The sequence below is a fragment of the Coffea arabica genome, chromosome 3c, assembly GCF_036785885.1.
Source record: "Coffea arabica cultivar ET-39 chromosome 3c, Coffea Arabica ET-39 HiFi, whole genome shotgun sequence".
Taxonomy (NCBI): domain Eukaryota; kingdom Viridiplantae; phylum Streptophyta; class Magnoliopsida; order Gentianales; family Rubiaceae; genus Coffea; species Coffea arabica.
Genome location: NC_092314.1, coordinates 19910461 through 19931189, shown reverse-complemented (window position 1 = coordinate 19931189; position 20729 = coordinate 19910461). Strand labels below are relative to the sequence as shown.

General features: G+C 34.3%; 1 long non-coding RNA gene across 1 annotated transcript; it reads right to left on the bottom strand.

Moving 5' to 3' along the window:
- Positions 1-3551: 3551 nt before the first annotated feature.
- LOC140038083 (uncharacterized) lies at positions 3552-9045 on the bottom strand. Its single transcript, XR_011841894.1, has 2 exons — positions 8801-9045; positions 3552-3637 (listed from the first exon to the last, which is right to left on the bottom strand). It is a non-coding gene; the product is annotated as an uncharacterized lncRNA (long non-coding RNA).
- Positions 9046-20729: the final 11684 nt, after the last annotated feature.

Below are 20729 nucleotides of genomic sequence, written 5' to 3'. Positions count from 1 at the left end.
AAAGATCCCAAATACATTCCACCTACAAAAGTATAAGTACATGAAGATTATACACACTAGTTCACGCTTACTTGCTCCGGCCTCCACTCTTGTAAGGAAAATAAAACTAAAGGAATGAGCTAAAAGTCCAGTGAGGTTCCCGAACCAGCAGTCAAGTAGATAAAACATGGAAGTATTACATTTAACAATTTACACACTTTGCACAGTAATAAACAGTCATTCAAGAAACAAACATTCAATTATTGGAAGGATACGTGCTCACTTGGAGCCATTCATTCAATCATTTAGTTGCCGACCATTTCTCCCTTATTCCTCTGACATGTGAAAATATTTGAAAATAAAACTCCAACAGTGATCATTTCATTCAGTCAGTCATATTCGAGTATACCGAACATTGTCCCAAGGTCACCAGCTGCCCGACCGAGTCCGCTTCTGGCTCGAGTCGACTGGCAACGAAGGGCAAGGGCCCAATTCAACCAAAGGCTTACATTCTTGCATAAATAACATTCAATCATTTGATCATTGAAAATTCGCATTCACTTAGGTCGAGTGCGATTAAGTACACACTTGCCCATTGAAAATCCATTTAACAATTATTGAAAAACATTTAACATCCAAGCAAATATTCACAACATTCCACATAGTCATTGGAAGCACAACATGCAAGGAACACTCACCGATATCAGTAGATTAAACATCAACTCTCTAGATGATAACCTTGATTGCTACCACACCCTAAGGCAAGATTCACAATCAAGATAGATTTAAATTTAGCAGATTCAACTAGCTAAAACATACATGTCTAGTATACCAAGGTATTCCATATGCTTCTCACTTTGAGCTCGAAACTTTAAGATAAAATCCAGCACAAGTATTCTAAAAGTGAGGAGAGGAATTTAAACATCCAAAATCACACCAAATTAAGGTTTAAGACCTAGAAAAATTTTTCCAAAGTTTTCCAAGTCCCACTCAATTCATTTGACAAAATTCCCAGCTTTGGTGACATTCTTTGAAAAATCATAATTTGAGTTCTGTAAGTTGAAAAATCACAAAACTTACACCATTAGAAAGTAGACTCAAAGCACTAACAGGCTTTAGAAGACATCTTCATGAAATTCAACTCATAGGTTAGTCAAATTTCAGTTCAAACTCACTGCTGTCTCATGTGCAAAAATAGAACAGTCATGGTTTTCTAGAAATTTTGCAGATTTTCTGGTATTTATAGGAGTTGAACCAAACCCTGAATTTTATATCGTTGAAAGCCCTATGAGTCTAGTTTCATATGCAAGAAACGGATCTCAATTCTGACTTTCCTATATGAACACTACAAGAAAATTGCGTTTCTGTGACAGGCGAAAGTCGTCACTAAAAATTCAGAAGTCGTCACAAAAAAAGTCAGTGACGACTTTTACTGCTGTCACAGAGCTGTCACTAGTTCTATGTCACAAAAGGGGGTCCATGTGACGACTGTTGAAAGTCGTCACAAACGATTTCGCTTTTGTGATGACTCTTGTCGTCACTCATTGTTGTACATTGTGTGACAACTTTTATTGTCACTAAGTTGGCTAAATTCTTGTCATAGTCAACCCTTGGAGTTGTCACATTATGCTTCTGTTCAGTGACGACTTTTGTTGTCATTGTTTTCCATTCATAAAAAGTGACGACTTTCTGGTGTCACTAGTGAAACTTGTTGGCAGTGACAACTTTTTTATTGTCATTTATTTTTTTGTAAAAAACAATAATCTAATGTTAATTACGCAACATAGTTGCCAACAATCACAAAACGTTCATTGAGTAGCGAGGAGAAAAAAAAAGCCAACATACGAAAAGAAAGCCAACATTCATTTCCAATAGAAGATCAACCTAAATACATATATATATAAATGTTGCCTCAAATGAGTCATAAACCATGCACCATCCAAAATAAGCCATTCAGTTACAATACTAGTGATTTCCCATCCACAATAGAGAGTAGTAAAGTTCTATACAAAAATATGAGCATGATTCCCATCTAGAACAAAACATGAGCACGATAGGCCTTGTAGTCTTCAATTCAAAAACCATCTTCACAGCAATGACTGGCTTCTTCTTCTTGGGAATCGTGTTAGAACCTACACGTTACCAAAATTGAAGCAATGAGCACTGGTGTTAAAACTGGAACTACACTTCTAGATAGGCACCATATTATAAAAACTAATGTCACTCTAATTTGAAATTATAGCAATCTAAGTAAATTGCTTAACACAAAAATAAAGTGAAATTATAGCAAATAAGACATTGAATGTATATTCTGTGAAATATAGAATAACAATACAAACACAATAAATATCTGCATGTTCACAAATATATATGCAATAACAATAACAATAACAACAATAAAATCCTAAAATCATTGAGAGCCTAGATGATCGTGAACCACACATATATATGCATCATATGTTTCAACACCAAGCCACATTTCATTCAGTTCATCTATTAGAGGCTCCATGTAAACATCAATCTCATTTTCCGGGGATTTAGGCCCAGGAATTAGCATTGATAGGAAAAAGAAAGGATCTCTCATGCACTTCCAAGGGGGCAGATTGTATGGCACTAGATAAATAGGTCAGATGCTATAAGCACTACTCATGGTCCCAAAAGGATTGAAACCATCAGTTGCAAGACCTAACCTCACATTTCTAGGATCAACGGCGAAGTCCGGATGCAACCTATCAAAGTGTTTCCATGCTTCACTGTCTGCTGGATACCGCATGATGTTATCATCATGCACACACTTTTCTTTATGCCATCTCATATCTGAAGCTATTTCTTTGTGGGTATATAATCGTTGCAGCCTAGGCTTCAAAGGAAAGTAACGCAAAACTTTGCGTGGAACTCTTGAACCTGCCATCTTGTAGCGAGGTTCTTTACAATTTAGATTTGGAAAAGTGTCAAAATTTTCATTTTCCTTGCGGAAGAGAACACAATCATTGACACAAGCATGGATTTTTTCAGATTTAAAACCTAAGTCTCGAATGAGCTTCTTAGCATCAGCAAAAGACTTGGGAACTGTGGCTTCAGGAGGTAGTGCATGCCTAAAAATTTCCAGCAATGCATTGAAGGACTTTATAGTCCACCCGCTCATTGTTTTCAAATGGAGCAAAGTGACTACAAAGGATAGCTTTGAGTAAAAATGATTCCCTGGATACAGCTCCTTTTTTGCATCTTCTAACAATTTAAGAAAGTTATTTGTGTCACTATGATTCGCATTTAGACTATCATCCGTTGATTCTTCCCTACCAGCCCAATTGTCCCCCCATTGTGCTGTCCCAATGTCGTGCAACATGTCATTTAAATCTTCAGTATCACTATCCTCCTCTCCATCCCCATGTTTAGTACTATCCTCACAATTTTGGTGTCGAAATTGTTCCCCATGGTGTATCCATCTTGTGTAGCTTTTACGAATGCCTTGAGTCAATAAGTGATCCTCCACAACTGTTTTAGTTTGGTTACAAAAATTATTGCATTGTGTACATGGGCATGGGATTTTCTGATTTTCAAATTTTTGAGAATATGCAAACTTGAGGAAATTTTTGACTCCGAGTTCATAAGCCTTGTCCTTCCTATTGCTAATCTTCATCCAAGTTTTATCCATGTCCTAGATATAGACACATCAGCCTTTAGTACAAAATACTTTTCTAATATCAAACTAAAGAGAATAATTTGTTAACTAACCTTTTCAAAAATTAAGGCTACAAGTCATATGAAAAGCAGCCATAAAAGTAATATGAAAATTCATATGAAAAGCCATGAAATTAGTATCATATATCAAGAAAAGTAATATGTAAAGCAGCCACGAAATGAACATGAAATTAACCATGAAAGCAGTTTCCTAAAATCCAAAAAAGCCATATATAAAACAGCCATGAAATTAACCATGAAATCAATAGAAATTAAAGAGGAGAGACTTCAACAAATGCACTAGCAATCAACAAATGTTAATACCAACTGATGGTTAATACCAACAAATGCACTAGCAATCACTTGGTGCAAGTTGGAACTGCAACAACTGCATAATCCCTATTCTTTTTGCTTCCTTTCTGTTTCTCTCTATTTGTCATTTTCTATTTTCAGGGACTTTGGTTAGGGAATTAAAGGCCCCATTAGAGAGGGGATTTGGTTACACTTATGAGAGAATCTAATACAGACTGGATGTATTAACCATATATATAAAATAGACCATTTTTTTTATTAGAATTTGTTCTTTTCGGTTTTTGACCATCTATAAGACTATGAAATGAAAGATAACCACCCCTGAATGTATTATATATATAAACTAGAGAACTTTTATCATACATTGTAAAAAATTTTGGATTTACCTTTAGTCTTTGCAATTTTTACGAAACAATGGCTTTCTCCAGTGGCTCCAAAAGTTTTAATAACCATTTCTTTTTATTTTTTTGGTCCTATGGGGGAAAGAATAAACCATTCTTTACAGCCATATAAACCCAAAAGGTCTAAAGAAAAAGCAAAATTTCTGTTCGCTGGCATTCTAACATCTTGATAACAAAAAATTGAATAATCAAGTTAAGAGAATAGAATAGCAAAGAATTTATTCCTTTTTCTCTGTTTTGCTGTGGTATATATTAAAACTTTGCTGTTATATATTTCATATAAAATGTCATGAAGTTCTTTTTCTTACCTTTTTCAGAGCAGTTTGAAAATCATGTGCCATATTTTGAGTCTTGGTTCCAATAAAAAGAGGAAAAAAAATTCCTTTTTGTAGTTCAAAATAATTGAGAATTAATGACGTAGCTGCAATTTCAGCACCTGAACTTCAACATGTTATGTTATCCTTTGTTTCTACATTCATTTATTGATGATTGAATATTATCTACTGTTGATACAATTAATCTGCTGAGATGGAAAAGAAATTGCTCCAGTATTTAGTTTTAGGGTGAAAATGATAATTATTAAATGGATACATTTCATGGAAATTTGTTCATCTTTCATTTGAGTCAATTTTATTTTGAACTTTTCCCCTCTAAAAATATCCCTCCATGTAGTAACATCTTCTCAGGTTCTTTCTTCTTTATATTTTCTCCCTCCCAGATAAAATTAAAAGATGTTAAAGCCAGATACCTCTACGATGTTACGGAACAAAGTCAATAAAAGAAGAACCGTACACAGAAATTTCTCAAGATACAAACTGAAAATGCAACATTTCAGAAGCCCAAATTGCCTCGGATAATGGCAAGGAAATGAAGCCTTTCGGGGGCAGGACAGAAGCCATTGGATAATGAGCTAACAAAAACAGGGAAAAATTAAAATGTAGGTTCGAAAATGGCAAGGAAATGAAGAACAAAGGGGGAATACAGATATGAAAATCTTAACTATTACAAAAGATTAACCATTGTATGACTAAACATACATTGCACAACAACATGTTAACGGCAATTGAAACCCTAAAACAGTTTTCTGGCCAGTTCCCAAATGTGCAAAATTCTAGTAAAGTGCATGTGTGACGCCCCGAAAAAAAAAATGAGTTTGAGAACCCGGAAATTTTCTAATTTTCTAGGGTTTATTTTTTTTAACGCCCGCCTTTTCTGCATTTTCTTTATTATAAAAATTCCCCAGATAAAATTATGAGCAAAGATAGTTTTAAAATGATTTTTCTAGTATCGGTTAGTTTTTGAGAAATTAAAAGCGTATTTTGAACGTGGGACCCACGCACTACCGGTTAAATGCACCACTTGATTCCACTTTCTTGCCATACAAGTTTATCATTAATGGAGCAAAATATCTTCCCTCTCTTGGCCATCCTATTGGCCGAAATTTAAGGCAAAAAAAAAACAAGGAAAGAGAAAATTTGTGTGGTTGAAATTAGACCAAGTGTTAGCCAAACTTGTGGTGGAAATTAATCCTTATTTTTTTCCTACCTTCTTACCTTATAAACTAGCTTAATCTTCTTCATTTTCTGGTTCTTCTTGGCCGAGCAACATAAGGAGAAAAGAAAGAAAATCCCTCAACTTTTGCCTTCCATTTTCTTGCTCAATCTCTTGATCCAACCGTTAAAACTTCAAATTACTCCATAAAACCTCTTCACTTAATGTTTGTGAGTTGTTTGGTGGAGTTGTTTGAGAAGCTAAGGTGACAAGTAGCTCTCCCTCTTGTTTTGCTAAGGTGAGTGGTGGATGAACACCTCTCCTTCCTCTAATAATGTTCAATTCATGATTAGCGGTGTTATAAGATGCAATTTTATGGATTATTTCTTGAGTTTGGTTGAATTGGTGAAGTTTTATTATTTTTGGGGATTTTTCTGTTTTCATATGGATATGATTAGGTGGTCATGTATGATGATTGGAAATGATGTTTAATGACTCTAGGAGGTGGAAAAAGTGATTAAGTGCAATCAATTTCTGTTTTGGAAGAAATTTCAGAGAATTAGGTTTTGTAGTTCTTCATTCTGCCCGAATTTATTGCACCATGTTAGAGGCCGAATTGGCCTTTGCTTAAAACATGAAAGTTGTAGGTATTGATGAGTTTGAAGTGCCTGAAAAATTTCAGGTCATTTGGATTAGTGTAGAGTGAGATATGTCGATTTTACTGTTGCTGTTCTGGGTTGATCAGAATGCGAAAACTGCACTTGTAATTGGCCATTTTGACTGGAATTGGTTTGGATTTTGTTGTTGGTGTCTTCTGATGAAATGTAGCTGGATATCTTAGCTACCATATTCCTTTGGAATCAATGCATTTGGACTTGTATGGACCGAGTTGGACTCATTACAGCATTGTGTGATTTGTGAACCTGTTTTAGTGGTTCTGGTTTGGTATTTTTGGCATATTTGACCTAGTTGTGCTAGGAACTGGACTGAGTGACCTTCTACATTGTTGTAGCCCTGGTTCTTAGATTCGAAACGGTGGGTCTTACACCCTCATCCGACAATCGTAGCGCCTTTGGTACCATTACCGCAAAATGACGTCAAAACTGTTTTTCTGGTTTTGAGCTTAACCTTCATTTCCGGACTTTTTCCTAGCTTGACTTGTACTAGTACTACTTGGAGCTTGCTGAATGGATATTAGATGAACTTATTTGTGTGACTTTGGGACTGGCTGAAGAAATAATGAAGCCATGATGGCTAGGAAAGTAAGCAAATTTAGGGGAAGTGCTATCCGAAGTTTTAAAGGACTTGTTTGCATTGAGTTTGTGATCTAAGACTTGGATTTGAGCAAGGCAATGTTATGTGATGGATGATTTCTGAGCCGTGGAGGTGAGTGACCTCAAACTACTTCTAAAGTTATTTATGAACCGTTTCTTACATTATTTACTTTTGAACTGTTTTCAAAGTTACTTTTGAAATGTTTTCTTGCATATCATGCGTGCTGGCATGTGAGTGTGCCTTGTTTGCTATATTTCTTGACTTCATGACTTGTGTTTTGGTTGATAACGTGTTAACCGCTTATAATGATTTCCAAAACGAGTTTTCGAGGCGAGTGTGTACTTTATCGCACTCGACCTCGATAAATGTGAAATTTTCGATTGAAATGTTACTTGCGCATGAATGTAAGCCTTTTGGGCTGAACTGGCCATTGCCCCTTGTTACCGGTCGTCTTGAGCCAGAAGCGGACTCGGTCAGGCGATTAGGAACTTGGGTGAACGTTTGGTATACTCGAGTATTACCTATGTAGATTGGTGGAGCCTGGCCAAAAGCCAGGGACGGGGTGAATGAAATAAAATGAATGACCAAATGAGCGAGGAAATGTCAGGAGAATGAATGTATCCTTTCATGAATGTTACTATCGCTTTCCATTGTAAATGTTTCTTGAATTATTGATAATCCATATTTACTGTTTTGCAAATGTTGTAGTTGTTTCCGGATTTATCATTTGATTTATGACATCATTGCTATATGACATCATTGAAATGAACTATTGTGAAACCGATTTGATTAATGATTTTCTGGTTACTCGCTGAGCTTTTAGCTCACCCCAAAAACTATTTTATTCCCCTCCACAGGGCTCAAGGCGAAGGAAAGGCTTGTAGTACTTATTCACGTGACTGGATGGCTGATATCTTGTATAGTTTGGATTTGGAATCATTTGATGTATAGTTGGGAATTAGTTTCCACTGCATTTGTGACATGTAATTATTGGAGACTTGGACGTATATTTGTGGACCATGTGATGTATATTTGAGGTTTATTCTTGTAATTCATTTGAGGAATGTAGTGATCGACTGAGTCCCGGCGAGAGCCGGGCAGGCGGCCCGCCGAACCCTGGGGTACGCCCTAGGGAGAGGTGGGGCCGTCACAGCATGCTTGATTACCAGAGAGAGAGAGAGAGAGAGAACCAGAGAGTAAATTACATGGTATGGCATAAAGTACATTTAAAACAGCCAAATAAATTAGGCAAATCAGTCAAGTTCTCTTCCCCTTAAGGAAGCAATTAAATGGCACGACAAATTGTTTAATTTCTCTTTCATCCAACCAAATTAATGCAGTCAAAAAATGTTCACATTTCATAGCTCCTCAAAGAAAGCCGGTTCTGACCATCCTAATCGCAAAAAGGTTCCATCAAAATATAAAGCAAGCAATTTTTGGTTTAATCAGTCCAAATTTCTCGAAAACAGTGAAAAAATCCACAAAAGAAAAAAAAATTCTTGGATGAACCCTAACACTGTTCATACTCCAGATCGCAAGTGTTTCGGATGCGATTTGGCCAAGAGTATTACCTTCCCCACTGCTAATTAACAATCTAGTTCATAAATTAGTCTTTACAATAGAAGGCTGAGCAGCTTTTGAAAGAAAAAAAAAACACATACCGCACAATTAGCTGAAGAGGGGGTCGGAGAAAAGTCTAAGCTGAAGTCGCGGAACGAGGAGGGAGCTTGGAAGTGTTCTGACTTCGCTTCTTCGGCGAGCTTGACCTGAAGATTGGCACTCGTCAATGGTGCTTTAGAGGAGCATTTTGCGGAAGCAGAAGGTGTTTGAGGTCCAGAGTTTTTCGGTGTTCACCATAGGAAGGAAAGACTGAGAATGAAATTTGTCTAAGTGTTGGAAGAGAGAAGCGGCGACACTTTTGTTTGTTTGTGAACAACCAAAAACGACGTCGTTTTGTAGAGATTTCAGTCACCCGCCTCGCGCCTCTTTCAGGTTTCAGACTGGCGCTCTTTTTTTTTGGCATCTAAGCACGTCTTTGAGATTCCAGGATTCACGCCTTTAGCTTCATACATCTTTTTTCTTTTTTTTTTCCCCTGGTCAAATTTTTTTTTTCAGGTTTCTTTTTTCATACTTAATCTCTTTTTTTTTTCCTTAATCTCATCTATAAATATCAAATAAATTATTTGATATTGGTTTCTTTTTTGTGCATGTATATATATGTGTGCTTGTTTGTGTCTATATACATCTTTTTGGGTTTGGACAACTCAATATACAAATTATTTAAGAAATTACCTTACAATAAAACTTACACAATAAAACATGTTTCAAAAATTTAACATGCATAGAATTGCTTATATACAGTATAGCACTTCTTACTCATGCTTATCCTACTCTTTGTCTATTACTTAGTTTTTATAATAAATTAAAAGAAACATGTAATCAAATATTCTGTTAAATGTGTTACAACTCTCAATCTTATTGCACGACAGATATTTTACTGAATAATTTTAATTTCGTATATACCCATTCCATATGAAAATAATTATTACTTATGATGTATTACACGTTATACTAATCTTTCACAGTGCTAACATTAGACTACAAATTATATTCAATTACACTTTTTCAAATTATTTCAGTTATTGATTTTTGGGGGTTGTTATAAGTAATAATAAACAATTCATGAAAAAATTTTTATGCTCAGACATGTCTATTATGTCAACTTAGCAAAAATTACAAATATCTAAAACTATTTTGTTATTATATCATTTGCATTTTGCTAATACGTAATGAATAGGGGCTAAATTATAAAATTAGGGTGTCATATCTTCTGTGCTTTTGCTCATATAAAAGAATTGGGGGCTAAATAATAAAATTAGGGTGCCATAGTAGAATTAGTGAAATTTGATGAAAATACTATAGAATTGCTTATATATAGTATAGCACTTCTTACTCATGCTTATCCTACTCTTTGTCTATTACTTAGTTTTTATAATAAATTAAAAGAAACATGTAATCAAATATTCTGTTAAATGTGTTACAACTCTCAATCTTATTGCACGACAGGTATTTTACTGAATAATTTTAATTTCGTATATACCCATTCCATATGAAAATAATTATTACTTATGATGTATTACACGTTATACTAATCTTTTACAGTGCTAACATTAGACTACAAATTATATTCAATTACACTTTTTCAAATTATTTCAGTTATTGATTTTTGGGGGTTGTTATAAGTAATAATAAACAATTCATGAAAAAATTTTTATGCTCAGACATGTCTATTATGTCAACTTAGCAAAAATTACAAATATCTAAAAATAGTTTGTTATTATATCATTTGCATTTTGTTAATACATAATGAATAGGGGCTAAATTATAAAATTAGGGTGTCATATCTTCAGTGCTTTTGCTAATATAAAAGAATTGGGGGCTAAAAAGTAAAATTAGGGTGTCATAGTAGAATTAGTGAAAGTTGATGAAAATACTGTAGTATACAGTGATGCAAAAAGTTGTCACAAAATTGGAATCGGGTAGACTTTCAATGACAACAAGTTATGTTGTCACTGTAGAAAGAGCGTTTGTGACGACTTTACTTGAGTTGTCATAAAATCATTTCCCGCGGCATCAAATGAGATGCGCGCCAACTATTTCGTGACGAGTTGAGAATGACAACTTCCAATGTTGTCACTGATTATGCTTGTGCTGTACTCATCTGTGATGACACCTGATGTCGTCACTGAATTAGGTTATCTGTGACAAGATTTTTGTTGTCACATAAATTTTTGTAGTGGAAGTTATAGTCAATTTCCCAAAGTTGCGCAGCGCTTCCTGCGAAAATTTTCCAGCAAGCAATTAGTTTGGAAAGCTAGGTTTTTCCCTTCTTAAACCTCTTTGTTTTGGCCCAAAAGTAACACACATGCAAAGAAATAGATTGTAACAAGTGTTTTGAGAAAAGTCATATGCAAGAGGAAGACAAAATGCCCTAAATTCACACCTCAACCCTCACTTGACCAACAAGGAGAAAATCCAGCGATATGTCTCCATTTTTCAAGTTAACCATCCAATTCACATCTTAGTGTCATAGTAAATGAACCTCAATCAAGGCTACAAAACTATCAACTTTGAACATATATAACAAGCTCCAAATCACTTACACCAAAGCTGAAATTTTTTCATCTCAAAGCTGGAATTTCAAACCAAAGCATGGAAATATTCATATCAAAACTAAAATTGCAAGCCAAAACTTGAACATCTCCTAATAAAGCTGAAATTGGCATTCCAAGGGTGTAAATTAACATAGCAAAGTTGGAAATTAACTACTAGACCTGGAAAAATCGTATAACAAAGCTAGAAGTGCATATCCAAGCTAGATATCTTCATATCAAACTCACAAGTCCATATCAAAGCTGGAAACTCTCAACTCAAGGCTGGAAAATATCGATCAAAGCTGGAAATTAACCCTAAAGCTGGAAATTCGAATATAAGTTTGGAAACCATGAAATCTTCCATAAAAGTCATGCTTTTTTCACCCTAAAGCAACATACATCAAGTAAACTAAAAACCTAGTAGTAACATCTAGTAGTTCATCAAGTAAACTTAGGAAATCATCATATATCAAGAAAATCTAGTTGTTCCTCAAGTAAAACTAGTAAATCATCATATAAACATCAAGAAAGTTAGGTTTTCTAGCAAAGTTTACCTCTTGACCTCCAACCCCAAAATGACAAGCAAATCAAGAGGGATGTAAGATTTTCTTCTTCCAAAACTTCACCAAAAGCTTCCCTCCAAACTTACCTCAAGATTGATCGGACTAAATTAGGATTTTTCGTTGGATTCTTCATGATTCAAGCAAGAAATCAAGGCTGGATTTTTTTGTGGTTTTCTCCCTCGTTTCTCCTCTCCAAATTCGCCAAGGCCAAGGATCAAGAAGAAGAAATAGTGAAATGATAAGAGCTCAAGTTGGATAAGAAGAAAACTTAGTCTTGGTCAAGGGTCTTGGTCAAACTTGGTAGACTAGTTGACAAATGGCAATGAAAGATGTATTGTTTATTTTTTTGTTTCTCTATTTGTTTCCAATCACTAACATATCTAATACTCCTCTAATTAACTCTTAACACCTCTTGTCACATAATCCTTTGTATATAAAACTCCTTCAAATCTACCAAATTTATTGCACATACCTCACTAGTTGGTCACACTAGTGTAATGTACTATGAAACTTAACATGCACCAAGTTAAATAATACAACAAGAGAAAAATCATGATTCAACCATAAAAGCAACCAAGAATTTAAGGCAAGTAAGTTCAAATAAGAGCTATAAAACAAGTAAAATTTCGGGGCCTCACAGAAACATTTGATCAAAATCAATATTTCCTCAACTTTAGTGGGAGTTTCTTGCAATTCCTTGTTCATGTACAATGTCCCTTTGTACTTATTTATTTTTGATGATATCAAAAGAAGGAGAAGATTGAATGATATTTCTTTAAAAGTTGGGCTTGTACTTGGGGGGAGTTTTACTTGAGATACCATAGGGTAATGGAGAGTCTATTTGAATTTATTTGATCAAAGAAATCATCATTTCATTTGTCATCATAAAAAAGGGAAGGTTGAAGGCTTAGGTTGATCAATTCTTGGTTTTAATGATTAACAAGTCAAAACAATAATTTGGACTAATATTTTTAGTGAGAATTTTATTAGCATAGGTGCTCAAATAATTGGCAAAAGAAAGAAGAAGAACAAGAAGAAAAGAAGATTTTCGCTGAACATCGGACGAAACTTCGAATGCAGGTTGGGTTGATCGGACATTTGTAGCTCTTCAAGAAGCAAATGAAGTGGACTTCGGATGCAACCTCGGACGCATGGTATATGATCGAACGTCCAAAGTATTGAAGAAAAAATTGTTGCTAACCTTTGAACGCTCTCTCAGATGCATAACATGCCTGTTAGATGTCCGATAAGTTGGCTAAACTCTCTATTGCTGTCATATAATCCACAAGACATATAAGCATTTCTATCAAATATCTGAATGTTTTAGCTAAGAGACCCCAAAGTAGAATCAAGCAATGGTTTAGACATAGAGCATTTGAATTGGATGTCTGACAGGTCCAACATCTAGTCTTTTTGAACGTTGGAGAGACTTTTGGTGCAAAATTTCACTACTTAATTACAAATATCTTCAAGTCTGAAAAGAAGGAACTTTTGCTTATATGGAATACAAGTTTTCAAGAGTGATTTTTGAATTAAAAAACACTTTAAATATTGTATAGGTGTGGGAAATTTCACTTTAAACTTTTGTGAAATTTCTCATTAAGGAGGAGTAAAACCTTGAAGAAGTTGAGATTCACGTGTAAGTGTTGTTCATTGTTAGAGTGGGCATTTAATTGTAATTTACAGAGAGTTAACTAGGATGAGTTGTAAAATTTCTTGACTCAACTAGAGTTGGGATACTTAGTCTGAGCTAGGAGTGAACCCTTCTTTATACAAGTTGCTTTGCATCACCAATAATTAGAAGAAGCACCTAGTTGATTGACCTCTAAGTTTGGTAAAGTTTTGGAGCTCACGAAGATGCCGTTGAAGTTACCAATTCATTTGGTTTGCTTTCCTTCTTACGCTATTGTTCCCTTACTTGATTAATGATATGTGATTTTATTACTTTAGTTTTATCACATTCTATTTGTTTATGTGTCTGCTCACTTACGTAATATGACGAGTTTAAATTGGATGAATATTTGACTTAATTTGCTTAGTTGTTAATCAATCTAATTCAACCCCCTCTTAGGTTGCTTTGGGCATTACAGTATCTTTTCTTATTAAAAAAGCTTTTTAAACTGATTAATGTACAAAAATAAAGATTAAAGCAGTTTTGAACAAAATATGTAATTTATTAAAGTAAATGAATCAATGAGAAGCCCTTTTATTTGTTAGGAGACGTGGAAAGCAAGATGGGTGGCTTCTATGAAGGTAAAATTTACAATGTTAGGAGGATTTGTCATCAAGTTCAAAAGTAGTTGCTATCTCTCTCTCTTTCAAGCTTATCCATTTAGTTGGTATGAAGGCTCTGATGATTTGTTCTTAATCAATGGCTTACTGAATTGGATGAAAAAAAAGGAAGTCAACAGTACCAGTTGCAATTTCTTAGCAACCTCCACAACTATCAACTCACAAGCTTAATGTGGATGGTTCTTCAATCGTCAATCCTAGATCATCTGGTAGTGGTGGATAGGTTAGAGACACATTTGGTCGAATGATTGTTGCTTTTTCAACTTAGGGAATATGAGAAGCATGGAGGTGGAAGCAATGCCGACTTTACAAGGAATTGCTCTTGATATACGACATAATTTTCAAATCCTTCATGTTGACAGATATGATGGATATATTGTCAGGCTTATCATCGATTCTATGGAAGATTGACTCCACTATCCAAGATATCAAATGGCTCATTGCAGGCAGACCGTGCACTTTCTATCCTATATTTAGACAAGCAAATGCGACAACAGATGAGTTAGCAACACTAGGTAGATTTACAAGATGAAGTTCTTTCTACAATCTTTCCAATATTTCCTAGTTGAGTTAGAGGTCTCATTAGATTAGATAAAATGAATATTGCATAGTGCATATGTTATATTTGTATCATATACTTAAGGTAAGATTTATTCCCTTCTCACACTATTTTTTTTATTAATTAATAAAATCAGTAGGGGCAAGCTAAACTCCCCCCAGCATAACAGGTAATATTTTAAACCCCAAAAAAGATTTTTTTTTGTCAAATAGAAAATTTGTAATACCAATCAGTTTGTATTGTACTATAGTGAACAAAAAAGTTTTTGTTTCTCAATATGCAAGTTTAATTACTAGTACTCCTAACATTTGTGAGAATTTCAATAATTGAAAGCTTTTTTCAGTAAACATATAAATGAAAATAAGAAAAGAGAACAGTTAAAACCATTTTTATTTGATAAAAGTAAATGTGTTAGTTAAGAAAACTTGTGCACTTGTGTAAGAAATGAAGATTAGAATGGTTTTGGAAAAATTTTTACTTGGAATTTTGTTTCTCTATTTTATGGTTTAATTTTCGTACTCGCACAATTATTGTATCTTTTCATATTAGAAATCCTTTGCTAAATTATTGTATGAAAATGAAGATACAGCTATTTTGGACGATATTTAAATCCAAGCTAGATCTGGTCCAATTGGCAAAAATGGATTGTTCATTTACTTTAACCAATTAAATATCGTCCAAAATAGCTATTCGAACAATCCATGATGGACGTTCAGGTGGTGGATCATCCACTTGGAGGAGGATGATGGACGTTCAGGTGGTGGCGGAGAGGAATATACGATGGATATTGGGTAGCGGAAATTTAAGTTTTTGGCATGACAATTGGTTAGGATCGGGGCCACTATGTCAAGAGGTGGAAACTTTCTAGGAACAGTCGCTTGCGGAGTTCGTGGTTCAAGGTTGCTGGAATTGGCAGAGGTTATATGATGTGTTGCCTATGAGTTGGGTGCACAGGGTCTTGGAGGCGGCTCCTCCTTCTTCGGATTAGGTGGACAAAATGATTTGGTATCCAACTAGCTCGGGTGAGTTTTCTATAGCATCGGCATATTAGGTAGTGCGACAAGGTGGTAATAGTTCTAGTATCTTCTCCTTTTTATGGCATCAGTTTTTGCCTTTGAAAATTTCTTTTGTTATGGTACAATTGATGAATGGTCGGCTGCCGGTTATGGATGTACTACATAAGTTTGGTGTGGTCAGCCCGTCTCATTGTTTTTGCTGTTGGCATTCTTCTCAAGAAACTATTAACCATATCTTTTGCACTGGTGAGTTTGCTAGACAAGTCTGGGGTTTCTTTGAAGTGTCGATCGAAGGGTTTGGGGAAGCTCTCACGATAAGGCATAAGGTGATTGCTTGGTGGTTGAAATCTGGTCGAACTATGTATATTCGATTCTTGTTTCGAATTCTGACCGCATTGATTTGTTGGAACTTATGGAAAATGAGAAATAAGTTTGTCTTTAAAGGGAGGGTGGCGACTGTGACACAAGTTTGTGGTCAAATTGTTAATGAACTTCATGATAGTTTTGGCGCTCGTTTTCAGGGGGTGAGTATGCCTAGGTCGTGGTCTTTTCTCCTAGATGCGGTAGCTAGGTTGAGAATGTCTGTGAATGTGTTGACGGTTAGATGGAGATGTCCAGTGGTAAAATTAAACTCAGATGGGTGTTCGAGGGGTAATTTGGGGAGGAGTAGAGGGGGAGGTCTGTTCCGACATAGTGATGGGAGGTTCCTGTTAGCTTTTTCTTGTTATTTTGGGGAGATGACTAGTTTACAAGTGGAAATGAGGGTGTTACTCCATGGGATGTGGTTAGGACTAGCTCGGGGATTGGCCAATTTACATTTGGAGTCTGACTCGTTGGTTCTTATCCACATTATCCAGAGGAGAGCTAAGTGTCCATGGATGGTGCAGCGGGAGTTACAAGAATTGTTGTAGTATAGCCATCATTACAGAGAGATCTCACATTGCTTTCGAGAGGCGAATAAACCTGCGGATGGACTTTCTAAGATTGGGGCTGATTCTGGGGAGACGTTTGTTTATAGTTCCTTCCTTGCCCTTCCCCGCATGGTTAGAGGAGATATTACTTTAGATAGGTGTCCTAGTTTTCGTAGGGGTAGACATGGATAGTAACTTTGTCTAATCGGTCTCATAGGCTAGAGGTAAGGTGTGGTCCCTCGCTATGTATTTTTTATTTCTTCTAATAAAAGTTGGGCTGGCATCCCACCCCCGAGCATGGGGTTTGCCAAAAAAAAAAAAAAAAGCAACACAAGTACCACTGCAAAGACAAATACTTCATTTTAAAAATTTTTTTATAGTATAAGTGAGAGAAAATACTTAGTTTCTTAATTTCGTAATTTAATTATTTGTACTTCTCAAATCTTTTATCATTTAGTAATTGATATCTTTTGTAACTAACAAAATGCATGAAAATAGAAATTAGATGGGGTCAAACCATTTTTACTTGATGTAACGAAATGTGCCATCAAGAACATGTTTTACACTTCTGATTTGATAAATTAAAAGGCACTAGACATGGATTATGCCAAACATAAATAAACAATATTTTATTTCACGTTTCTACAGTTTAAATTTTTGTACTTGTAGTATTGCTGTATCTTTTTATATTTGACATTTTTTTCTTTTAATAATTATTGTATGAAAGCGAAGATTAGAGCAACTTTGGACAATATCTAATTGGTTAAGCAAAATGATTCATCAAGAAGCCCTTAAATGTCATTCAACTTGGATTGCACAACTGAAAATAAAAAAGTTTTATTTCTTAATTTACCAATTTAGTTAGTTGTAAACATAAAACTTGCATTCTTTTTTTTTTTTTTTGCTAAACCACAATTAATAAATAAGTTTTAGTTTCTTGATTTTGTGGTTTACTTAATTGTACTTGTAAATTTTGTATAAATTAAGAGCTTTTATACTAACAAATCTCATGAACATGAAAAATTAGAAATGATTCAAACCGTTTGAGTAATATAGGATACCTGGGCAAAAAGTCGCATGACCATACTACACACAAAATAGAGATGCATGCTCCTACATGCAATTATTATTAGAAGCTTTCCTATTTTTTAATTATCCATCTCAGTATGCAGCGCATCGAGTGTTGTTGCAAAGTTCCAAGTTTAGATTCTTAGTTGCTCTAAATTAGTTTTCCATGTTGATAACTTAGTAGGAAACACATTACAAAATTCTTATAGGCTGCAGTACCCCAAGGAGAATGTAACCTCAACATTGGGTGCATGCGCAGAGTTCCATTACTTATCATCTGTAAAAGCATGGATTCTATGCAGGCAAGGTGAGTAGTCAGGTGTTGTATCTCACATAGAAGATTACTAAATAGTAACATTGTCAAACTTCTTTATTATTAGATTAGAAAACAGCATGAAGATGTCAAACAAGGAACAAAATTATGTATAACTAAACCAGGTAAACGATTTTTAGGATCTAGATTTTCTCAATTATCTTAGCAAAAAACTTTATCTTGATCAATTAATTATCTCATGTGCTAATCTGTGGTAGATCTCAATATGTCATAACACTTACTTTAGCTAGTGCGTTACTTTTCTCAAGAACAAGTCTAAGTCTACTTTCGTGATAAAAAAACAAATTAAAAAGTCATTATATTCATAAGATCATGCAAAAATCTTTTACTCATTCCTTATTTTTGTGAGTAATGAAGTTTATACCTTCACCAACAAATATTAATTAAAACTCTCGTTAGTCAATTAATATCTTAGATGCTTTAAAATTAACCGCCTTTTAATTATAAAGGTGAAAAATAATTGCCACCTGATATGGGTGGTGTAGCAATATATATATATATATATATATATATATATATATATATATATATATATATATATATATATATAAAGGCCAAAGATAAAGGTATAAAATAATATGCATAAGAATTACCAATCAACCAAGAAAGATTATTAACGAAGGAATAATTGATTCTATCTATCCTTAAAAACAAGAAATTTGGTTAACATAATTAAAATTTAGAACACAATACAAAAATATAAGCAAGATGGAATTAAATAAAAAGAAAAGAAAAGAAAAGAAACTGTAATTCTAAGACAGCCAAAGAGTTTCTTCTTCTTCCTCCAATCTTTTTCTAAAGTTGTATTAAGCAAAGAAAAACGTACACTAATCTTACTCTAACCTAATAAAACTAAGTTTAATTAGAGATCAACATTATTTATAGACTCCAAAATATGCCTAAAAGATCCTTAAATTCGTCCACAAATTACCCCTTTTATAGATGAAAGGAATTGGAATTCATACGAGTATACGAGTAGAAAACTTTGTCAAGATTGGATTTAGATTATTCTACCACCAATTTGAAGCAGAAATAACTCTGAATAGTGATCATTCAACTCTGAAGCAAAAGAGGAAAGTTGTATGAAAATGAATTATGTTTGTACCAAATTAAAATCAAGTCAATTGGATATCTAGGTACAGAGTTATGTCTAAGATACCACTGATTGGTCAGAAAAGAATTCTTGAAGTTTTCAAAAATGTAAGACCAGCAAATTCCTTTTGTAATTTGAACTTTTGGATAGAAAATGTTGAAATTAGGCTTAGATGTGTTCATAAGAATGTATTCTTTGATTTTATATTTGAAAAGAATAAAAAAATTGTCTCAACCCGATCTCTGTAGTTCAAGTGTAGAAATATATCAAACTAAAAATCCTAGTCACATTTGAAAGCTGACTTTCTTAATTTCTTGAAGGCGGTTATAACTTGATTAACTTCTTTTTCCAAACTTCTTAAATGTCTTTTGACATATATGAACCTTTATTTAATGCCTCTTCAATTTCATCATTGTATCAAAACCTATCAAAACAAGTATTAAGGATCACTTAAAGCCATTAGTTTTTCATTTTAACTTCAAACCATGAGTAAAACACTAAAACCTAAGAAAATATATTCACTTGACAAATGGATTCAAACACACATGGTAAAACAAATAAATTGCAATGCCTTAACTAGGGTCTACCTCCAAACACCCATTGGAGCACCTGTCTTGGTCTCGCTGTGTCTAACTACAAGGAAATAATTGATTAATTAAAAGTGACTAAAATTTACATATGTTACAATAAATATATACATGGCTCAAACCATTAGGATTCAAAAGTAAAACCATCCTAAGTGTATCTATATGTACAAGCTACTACTAAAACAAAAATCTTTACACCACTCCTTTCCCTTCTCGCAAGTATACACACTTTTAAGGAAGACAAATTTCAATGTATCGTGAGCTTACACTTAGTAGGGCCCATTTATTAAGAAATAAAGTTGATGGCGTCTAAAGAAAAATTTTGCATTAATTAGGTAAAATCATTTATAAAGAAACATGTATGGCCAAACATTCATCTAAAACAAATAAAGCATATATATATAGGGATGGATATAGTTGGACTTCGTCAGAAGCCCTTTGGATATCATGTCTTAGTTAGTACGCGCCGAAACAAATCTCAAAATAACAAATGTCTCCCAATCATATATATCATAACTCGAAGAGGCACATTCTATAATAAGCATGTCACACACTCCCAAATCTATGAACATCCCATAAAGCAAGTGAATAGTAGAGCTAAGATGGCCAGTTCGCTTGGCCAATCCCAATGCTAGCTTGGCAAATCTAACTCACACATTGCATAGGTCCAGTTCTTCCCACTATAATAAAGTACACAACTAGGTTTACAAGCATGCACAATTTTCAGTTATCAAAAAAAGGGATAAAATATAACTCAGTTAGTCCAATAAAGAATTTCATGACAAGTGCATCAATTCAATCATATTTTTCCTATAGAGGCATCACCCAAATTCAAGATGAAAAGAAATACACCACAAAATTTATAAAACACTGTACTTTATGAGTTAACAATGGGATTAGGGACACTCACTATTCAAGCATTCGTTTTTGAAATCTCTCTCCCCACTTGACATGATTTATCCAAGAGCACCTAATTTACTTAAAGAAAAATAGTTGATCCACAAATCAAACTA